We start from the raw sequence: 9819 nt of genomic DNA on the forward strand, positions 1-9819 counted from the left end.
TTTCCCCTCCCACGCCATCGCCTTCCCGCTCGCGCTCCAGCAACGCCTTCGTCACGGGATCACGAGAGGTGAGTCTGTGGTTCGGGGAACGGGTCAAACCCCGGTGCACTCGCAGGGCATGGGGACGAGCTGGCTCAGACCGAGCTCCGGGGCTTCCTCACTCCCGAGGAGGAGCTGGAGCACGATGCACGGCTCGCAGCATGCTGCCCTGGGAGCCTGCCTCCAAAAACCCGCGTGCAACTCCAGCCCCAGACGTAAAACATGAGACTAGTGCTCTGGAAAGTTTTTTGGGGAAAATAAATCTATTCTCCAAACATCCAAAGAACGCAGAGCCCACCACATGCCAGCTTACCCTCTCCCCGCGCCGCTCCCAGGGCTCAGCACCCACCTCCTCCCAGGATACAGCCGCGAGTTCCTCCAGCTCCTTCCAACAGAGTTCCTCAACACATTTACTCATGCACAGGCGTTTCCAGATGGCTTTACACCTTCTGGAGGTGGGGCTGGAAGTCGCAGGGGGTTTGGCCCCAGCCTCGGGTCAAGTGAGATGATCAAAGATGGGGTAACACCGAGCTGGGCTGGGCTCTCTGCCCGGCCCCAGCTCCAGGGCACAGACAGCCCCGCATCCGCCAGCATGCGAGGCGCTGCCTTCATCTTCCTGCTTAGCCCAGCCAGCCTTCTCATTAACCGCCTTCCCTGCTAATTGGTGGCCGTGGCACAGCCCCACGAGCTCATTCCTGCAGCGGCAGTCACCCTGCACGGAGCCCTCGTTACACCAGGGCTCGACCCACCACCAACACAAAACTCCAGGCGGACCCAAAAAACCAACAGGTCAGGACTTGGGCTATGTTTTCTCTTATTTTTTGGCCCTTCTCGCAGCCCGCATCAGACCTGCCCCAGCAGCAGAGGCGTTTCTGGCCAGATGCAGCCCAGGGGATGCGGCGAATTCCCCTGCCCCAGTAGAGAGAGAAATCATAGAAGCACTGACTGGTTTGGGTTGGAGGGACCTTAAAGACCATCCAGTTCCAACCCCCTGCCACAGGCAGGGACACCTTCCACCAGACCAGGTTGCTCCAAGCCCCATCCAATCTGACCTTGAACACTGCCAGGAAGGGGGCAGCCACAGCTTCTGTGGGCAACCTGGGCCAGGGTCTCACCACCCTCACAGTACCCTCCAACACCCCGAGATATCCTGCTGAGCTGGGAAGAGCAGCATCACTGCTGGTTTGGCCAATTCCTGTCCCTTTGGACAAACACCCAGCCCATTTTGGAGCATCTCCCCAGGGAACAGAGACCCGGAGGGACAGCCAGGAATGCACCCACATTCATCACTCCTGCCATTCCCTACAGACACTTTTAAGTTATTTCACCATCTTTTTTTTCCTTAAATCTCATTTTTCACAACTCCTCCTCAATTGCACTCTTGCAGCCAGCAGCAAGGTTTTCTTCAAACTCTGCACGAGGCGCTCGCCCTGCCCCGATCTGGCACCAGCCCACCCTGGAGGGGAGCCCAGGGTCCCTGCACCCCACGCTGCGGCTTCCTACAAAACACCGGCGTCACCACCACCACCGCTGCATCCATACCAAGTCACCACCAGTTTAAGAACTGGCACGAATCACACACGCCCCAGTAACCGTATCCCCTGAGCCTTAACCATTACCACGCAGCAGCCAGCCATCAGCCTGAGCGTTGCCATCACGGTATGGGATACTGCCTTCCAGAGTCTTTTTTCCTCCCCATAATTTCATTACGGCCATCAGAGCAGCGCTTGCTGCGAACCAGTAATGGACTCGGACCAAGAGTCCTTTTAAATTTAAGGACGCTGCCATTTATTCCTGGGGATAACGCTGCCGCAGCCGCCGAGACCTGCACGAGCTCCCGGCAGCACCTCGCCAGCCTAACACCTCCCGGCCAGGCTCTGCTAAACCAGGGATTTGGGGGTTTGGGGTGTTTAACTCTCTTAGGAGTAGGAAAGGGAGCTGGACTGCCAGCCTACCCTGTGCGGCTGGGCCTGGGAAAGCACGGCAGCTAGGAAAATCCCAGCGCCTGGACTTTGTCTCCTTCCTGCTGTCCCTTTGACTCCACTTTGCACTTTTGTGTTTGGTTGGGGGTTTTTTTTGGTTGTTTCTTTTTTAATTTATTTTTCCCTGATCCACTGTTTCCTGCCGGAGATCCAGCCCTTCCTCCCAGCAGCCTTCCCACAGTTTTCACTCTGTGACCTTGCCCAATCCCCGTGCCAGCCCCCATGCTCTCCTCCGGAGCCTTTCAGCACTTACAGACATTATCCACCTGCCCCTCTGATCTCTTCCAAATCCAGCATTCCTGCTGCCTCGCAGCGCTTCCCAGCCCTCCTGGAGTGCTTTGAGCAGCTCCTGTCCCACCACGGGAGCCCCCCGAGCCTAATCTCCCCTTCCCAGAGCCCCCCGAGCCTTATCACCCCTCCCCAGAGCCTTATCTCCCCTCACTGCAAGCCACTACCCCGGGACGCTGTGCTGCCATCAGCCTTGCCGCTGCCGCCTTCCTCATCCTCAGCCTGCGATTTCAGCGATGTCCTTCACCTCGCTGCGCCCCGACGCAGCATCGCTTCTCCCCACACTTTCCAAACAGGCTTCTCCAACGAGCGAGACCCGCAATTAAAACCCGCTGCAGACGGCAGAGAGGAGCCAAGGGGGCAGAGAGGGAGACGGGCGATGCCCAGGGGAGGGATGGAGCCAGCCAGGCACCAAGCAGCAGTGTTTAACCAGTCGGGTACAGGTATTTTGCTGGGGATGGAGGTTTGCCAGGGGATTACGCCGCAAGATTTTCAGCTGCTTCGGCAGAGCCTCGACACCCGTTTCTGCCTAAAATACACTGGGAACAAGGAACGCATTGAGCATCCCTCCTGCAAGGCTCCGGCTGGCAGCACCTTACGGCACCGAGCATCACCGACGCTCAGCTGTCCTCAGGGCACCGACAGCCAAGCATTCCTCCTTCCCCAGACACTTCCCTTCCCAAGGATTTCTCCCACCCTTACAATTACCCACAGACAAAATCAAAGGCATCTCACATACTTCCAAGTCATTTTGGTTGAGGGCTGGGCTCATCAGCCCCACACCCCTGCGTTCCTCATTGCCACCTGGGAGGTTTCCCTTTCTGGCTGTCACACCAGGGCATCCAAGGCCTTGGACGGCTGCAGGATGCTCAGCCATCTCGTAGAGGGATGCAGCAGCATCGCATCCCACTGAGCAGTGGCCGAGGTCTGCACCGGAGGAGCTTTAAGGAGCCTGAAAGCCCACAGGCAGCTGGAGCCCATTAGCTGGAAGCTGGGAGCACATCTCGTGGTGCAGCTTCATCTCACCCAGGCTCCACTACGCCAAGCCAAGGGCAGCCCACCTTACACAGGCCGTGCTCGCTGAACTACTCACAGGGCTGTGCTTCCCAACAAACCCACCTACGCCGGGCTCAGGGGTGCTCACCCCCACCACATCACCTCCAAAAGGCAAATACCAGTGTCTTTGCAGACGACTGCTTTGGGACACGCTGCCGAAGGCAGGCACTGCTCCCCCGAAGCCAGGGAGCTTCAGCAGGGTGCAGGCAGCCCTTGCCACAGGCTTCCCTCACACACAACCTCCGCAGCAGCGAGGCACCTCCACTACTTCTATCATACTCGCACTGGATGTGCTGCGATTCCCCAGACAGCCCCTTTTTAAGCCAATATGGGGAAGACACACAGTGGGGTTGTACCTGATACACACACACTCACACAGAGCTGCCTTAAAGGGGGAAAAAAAACCACACACAGGCAAAGCTGCCAGCAATAAAGTCATTAAAACCATGCCCCAGCAGTTACGAGTCACAGCGCTCGAGGCCTGGCGAGGTGCTGTGACAAAGGCCACGGCTCAGAGCGGGTGGAACGGGGCCGAGAGGCTTCCTCCGCTCCCCGCCACCAGCACCGGGCTACCGAAACTCGCTGCCCCTGAAAAACACCCACCTGACCATGCTTCCTACCCGACCTTGCCTTCCAAAGCCAAGGATACAGCCGTTTTTCCCATGCCCATCAAGACAACACAGGAATTAATCACGGCAGCAGGCAGAGATAGGAGCTTCCTAAAATAATTGTGATTTCACGGTGGGATTTCTCTCTAAAGCAACACTTGGGAGACATTTGCAGATTTGCCAGAGCCCTTGAAGGCTCCAAATCACCCTTTCTTCTGCGGTAACGACACGATAGGAAGAACTGAAACCCCACTGAGTGGTGTTCAGTTCATAAACCGCCCGGCACAGGTTTCCTTCTCTTTGCTTTCCAAACACTCACGCACACCCCGTCCCTTGTCCCTTGCACCTTCCCAGGGACCGACGTGCATGAGCCCTGGGCTCGTGACTGCCCTGCCACGCTGCCATCGTGGGAACTGGCCGCGCAGACACCGCGGGGTCACCTCACGCCCTCCCCTTCTCTCGACATGGAGCTGATCCTTCCCAACAGGACGGCTGCTCTTTCCCCCCCTCTCGGGAAGGCCACCCCATACCCGCAGGGACCGACGAGGTACCCCAAGCCCCTGTGTCACCAACGGGTGACGGCGGGGACGGACCCCCATGACACCGCTGCTCCCCAAACCCCCACACCCCGACCCTCCGGTGCCACCCACCTGCTTTGGGGACTTTCCCCTCGCAGCCGGTTTCCCCGTTCCGAGCTGGGGCTGAGCCCAGCCAGCGGCTGGGGACCCCTCGCCCCTCTCAGAGACCCCCCGGCCCCCCACCCCGGGCAGCTCCCAGCCCCACGAGCTGCCCCGGTGCCGGGGGCCCAGCCGGGTGTGAGCACGGCGGTCCCTGTCCCCGTGTCCTCCATCCTGGGTCCGTGTCCAGCCTGGGCCTGTCCCAGGACCGAGCCAGCCCCGGCCCCTGCTCCCGGTACCGCGGGCCTGAGCCCAGCCCGACGCCATCGTGGCTCCGGCCCCCTCCCGGTCCCGGTCCCGGTCCCCGGCACGGCTGGTCCCAGCGCTCCGGTCGCGTCCCGTCCCTTCCCGGGGGTCCCGCCGGCCCCCACGTACCTCCACGGTGGCGGCGGCTGCGGCGGGTCCGTCCCGGCCCGCCCTGCCCTGCCCTGCCGGGGCGGTGCTTGCAGGGCCCGGCCCCGGGGCAGCGCTCACCGGCTCCGGCCCGCCCGCCGCGGGGACCGGCGCTGGGGACCGGGGGAGGCCTGAAAACCAGCGGGGACCCCCGGGCCGGCGGGCAGGAGGGCTCCGGGGGGCCGGCAGCCTCTCCTTCCCCTCGAGAAGCGCTTCCAGCCGCGCATCCCCGCAGCTCCGACCCGGCTGTGGGTAATGACCGAGCTCCCACCGCCCCGCAGACCCGGCCCCTGAAGGGGATTTGCTCCCCTGAAAGCCCCTAACATGGCGTTAGCCCGGCTGGGCTGACCCTGACCCTCACGGACACGCTCTCCTCCGTCCCCCCTCCGGAGCTCCGGTTTCTTTCGGTATTATCTAAAAGTTCCCAGAAAGCCAGGGGGAACAGCACAGGGTGATGTTGGTCCCCCTTCTCCAGAAGGGCTGTTTCCAGCCACAACGAGCTCACTCAGGAAAGGGATGTGTTCTGGGGTGACTAAGCACAATTCCTTCCTCTCCCCATACTAGTTTTGCACCTGGGTGTGAATGGGACGGACTCCAACCTGCTTGCTTCCCCGGGTCCCCGCACCCCGGAGCCTGCTCCTGCAGCAGTTACTTCCTACAGTTCCTACAATCCATCAATGCAATACATAAAAATCACATTTTTCCACACCTCGTCCCAGGCATGGGGCACAGCTGGGGCTGCAGGTTGTGCCCCTCACTCCAAGCAGGGTCCACATGGTGCTCCAAGCATCACAGCCCCCAGTTCTAGTTTAGAAACCAGCTCACGAGGGATCTGCATTACGAAACCGGCTCGTACGGATGAGCAGAGCCTTTCCTCACACAAGCAGTTCCGACCGCTGACTGCAGAAGTCCCGTTTTGAGGTACCACAACAGTTCATCGTTCCGTTCCACAGGGCAAAGCCAACATCCCCAGAAAATCCAGCTTCTGTTCCCAGCAAGCCTGGAAAGCGTTTTTATCAGGCTGCTGCCCTCTGTAAACACTCCCAGTTAACCACCCGCTCACCAGGAAGAGCTGTTCTGGGTACGGCCCTCACCGGGGCTGCTGGCCACATGCCTTGGCCTCGTAGCCAGACAGCCCCATGGTTTCCAGGCTGAAATGCAGGGATCAACTCACCAGCTCCTGCCCCCTCTTCGGTGGGACGTCAGTAACGAACAATTAATAGCTGTAGTTACGCACGGGGTCACGGGCTGCTCTGGGGTGGGCGAGGAACCTCTGCCCATTTCTGTGCGTCTCTATGATGCAACTAAACAATCCTTGATGCAAAATCCCTGCGATAATTACAGAATTGGGAGCACGTTCCCCAAGCAGGGGCATGGTAGCTGCAGCTGGAGGCCGGGCACAGGCTGCAACTGGGTTTTGGCAAACCCCATCGCCATTAATGCCGTGTCTGGTGTCACCTGTCCCCAGCTGCCATCCCAGCAGCAACTGGGACGTGTTTTTCTGGGTCCTCCTCATGCCCAGCCATAATAATAACCACCACCAAGGACTCAAATCCCGTTGGAGATGACACTCAGGGTGTGTTTTTCTCCAACCACGAGTGAAAAAGCAGCATTTCTACACTTACTGGACCAGCCACTGCAGTTTTTCCTGTCCCTTCAGCCTTGCAAAGGCAAAAGCCATCACGAACCCAACACAACTTGTCACATCCCCTCGCATGAGGCAGCGTGCTGCAGCCCTGCCTCGGGGGCACCGCTGCTCGGGACGCCGGCTGGAAACTCCCCCTCTTTCCCTGCATCTCTCCCTACCAGCACAATCTCGCTCGGAGCCGATGGTATTTTCCACTGACTCACCTGCCCCAGCTCCTCCTCCCGGTGCACGGCAGCGCTGCCCTTCCCCGCTCACAATACCTTCCATCTCTAATCAAAGGCCAATTTCAAAAGCCATGCTATTAAAAAAAATTATTACATATAGCTGCATATGGTGTTTTTTTTTTTCCTTGTATGAATTGTTTTGCATTTCCAGGCTTGCCCACCCGCTCCGGCAAATTCCCCCTGCTCCTTCCCCTCCCCTCAGCACCTTTCTGTATCAAACACAAACCTGTCATCTCGAGCAGTTCCGGCAACTAGAGCAGGGCATTGTCTTCTCTGCCAGGGGCTAATGCATTTACATGCATTTCTGAGGCTCATTTGCCTTTCTGGCTATAGCAGCTGTCCTGGCGTGGGTATTTATCTACGGGCAGCTCAAATCCTCCCCTTGCAAACACACACTGCCTGGCCCGGGGCGGGCTGGTACCTCTCCAGGGTGTTTATCCAGAAAAATATGCAGGATAAAGACTTTGCTTGTACATGAACACCAAGGAGGAAACAGGAGCCTCACCGGGAGCCATCAGCAGGCAACAAAAGGGCCTTTCAGAGAGGGCATTTGATGCCTGGCACTTGCAGGGACGCCAGGAACTCCTGTTACCCTGATTTAGTGGCAGAAATCGCTCACTGGCAGTTCTCCCCGTGCTTTTTTCTGCTCAAAGGAAGGTGCTCAATACATACGTTAAAATCACCACTGCAAAGCCCAGCCCAGAGCGCAGCCGCATCCCGGCATTGCTCCAAACCTTTCCAACAGCGAGCCACCGCCACTGCCCCGGGGGACACGCCACTCCTGGGGACCTGCAGCCAGACGCCTCGTCCTGGAAGAAGCAAAGCCCGTCAACCTGGGAGAAGAGACCAACAGTTTTACAGCTGCACGATGGCTTCCAACTCCTCCCCGACAAGGCAAGGAGCCGGCCCTGCCCTTCACACCGGGACCATGCAGGCAGCCGGTGTCCCTGGGGGCTGCCGGGACTGCGGTTCCAGTACAACCAGTCTAACCACCACGCCAGGTCACCGACTGCCGTTTTCAAGCACACGCACGTCTGCAACCCGGAAAACAGAATAAGTCAGGCTGCTGTATGAATAATCAGAATAATAATTAACACGCTGCTTCCTCCTGGCACCGACCTGGGGGTTTCTGCATCTCACCTGTGATGTGACACACAGGACGGGGCTGAGGAAAGTCTTCCTTTTCCTTGGGGCTTCCATGTCCCGGATGGAGCCATCGGGAAGCGAGCGGCTTGATCAGGACGGGAGAGGGAAAGTGAGATCCGGAGCTTGAGGGTAACAGGGCTGGAAGGGAAGAGCTATGATGGTGTCGCACGGGACAGATATTTACAAGAGCTGAGCAGAAGTTTTGTGTCGCTTTGCGGAATTAGCAGCAGATGGTGAGCGATGGCTTGTGCCCAAGAATAGGAAAATGCTGGAAATCACTCACCAGCGATGATAATGCTCCAAGGAAACCTTAATACCTGGTTACGGGGCCTGATCGCAGCTCCAGTGTCCCGCTGGGATGGAGCGGAGCAACCCGGTCTGCGCCGCTGCATCACGTCGGGGCGGTGGGACGGTGGGAAGCCGAGCGGGGGACAGCTGCAGGGACGATGCCAGCTCAGCAGAGCGGGATGTCCTGAAGGCCACACAGGATGCTAGCGGTGAGGGATGCTTTCAGGGACTGGCGCATCCCCCGGACTGCGCAGGTGAAGACTCGATTCGGCGTTTCCATCGGTGTCGTACACGCAGAGCGGCAAGTGCGGGAAACACCTTCAAGGAAAACACAGAAAATGGGTAAATAAACAACAGGGACATTTCAAAATGTTCAGCGATCCCGAGCAATAAACCAGCAGCCTCAGCAGCAGCCCTTGACACCAGCACTTGCGGACAGGCCACCACTCGTGGCCCCCGTCACCCACACCCTGCGACCCACCACGTCTCAAAAGCCACCAACCATCCTGATGAGTTATTCAGGTATTTCCCACACACAAGTTTGGCTCTTTAATGCAACAAATAAGTCCCAGCGAGGTGAGATCAGCTGCCTAAAGCGACGGGGTGAGTCAGTGCCAGAGCAGGAAACTTCCCCAGGACTCGGCCCTGCTTCCCTGCCGCAGCCTCTCGAACCCGCTCCTGACCTGCAGGTTATCGCGCACGGTCACGGCGCGACAGGTAAACACGGCTTTGGTCCGTAACGTCACCCAAGGTCAATGCCAGGACCAGCACAGCTTGCTCACGCACTAGTAGAGGAGTGCAGCGGGCCCCGGCACAACAGCTCGTGCCCCGCACGGAGCGGCCAGAGGGTATTTTCCTTTTGGGGTCTAAAGTCCTCGCTGGGGAAACCTGTTTGTGGATCTGTCTGAACAACGTTATCAGTGCCAAGTGCACAAACACCGGGAGTCAGCCCTAAAATAAACACTCCCCGGGCCAGGCTGAACAACTACTTCCCAGGGCATTTCTTGGGCTGCTTTCTGCATCTCTCCAGCACAGACGGGTCTTGTTCTCAGCCAGGAGCGCTGCAAGGAGGAGGGTTCGTTGACTTTGGCCATCAAAAGTCAACTGGCCACCCAAGCCTTTGGCCACGCGGCAGCGGGGAGGCACAGCGGGCACAAGGGACAGCAGGATGGCTGCGGGGAGGAGGCTGGATGCGGCTCGGGGAGCGCTCACACGATGGCAGCACCGCAGCGGGGACACGGGGGAAATACAGGTCATGGCAGGGATGAAGCCACCAAGGCAGCCCACGACATCACCCACACACTGCAGGGGACAAGCCCCCTCCGCTCACCCCAGCTGCAATCCAGCGCAGACATCGCCCATTTCCCCCTCCCCGGGGACAGGCGATGGCCCAGGACACCCGGGACGGTCCCCACGGCACGGGGACATGCGTCTGCTACAACAGATTCACAGAATCACAGAATGTTAGGG

This window comes from Nyctibius grandis, chromosome 17 (assembly GCF_013368605.1).
Source record: "Nyctibius grandis isolate bNycGra1 chromosome 17, bNycGra1.pri, whole genome shotgun sequence".
In the NCBI taxonomy this organism is placed as follows: Eukaryota; Metazoa; Chordata; class Aves; order Nyctibiiformes; family Nyctibiidae; genus Nyctibius; species Nyctibius grandis.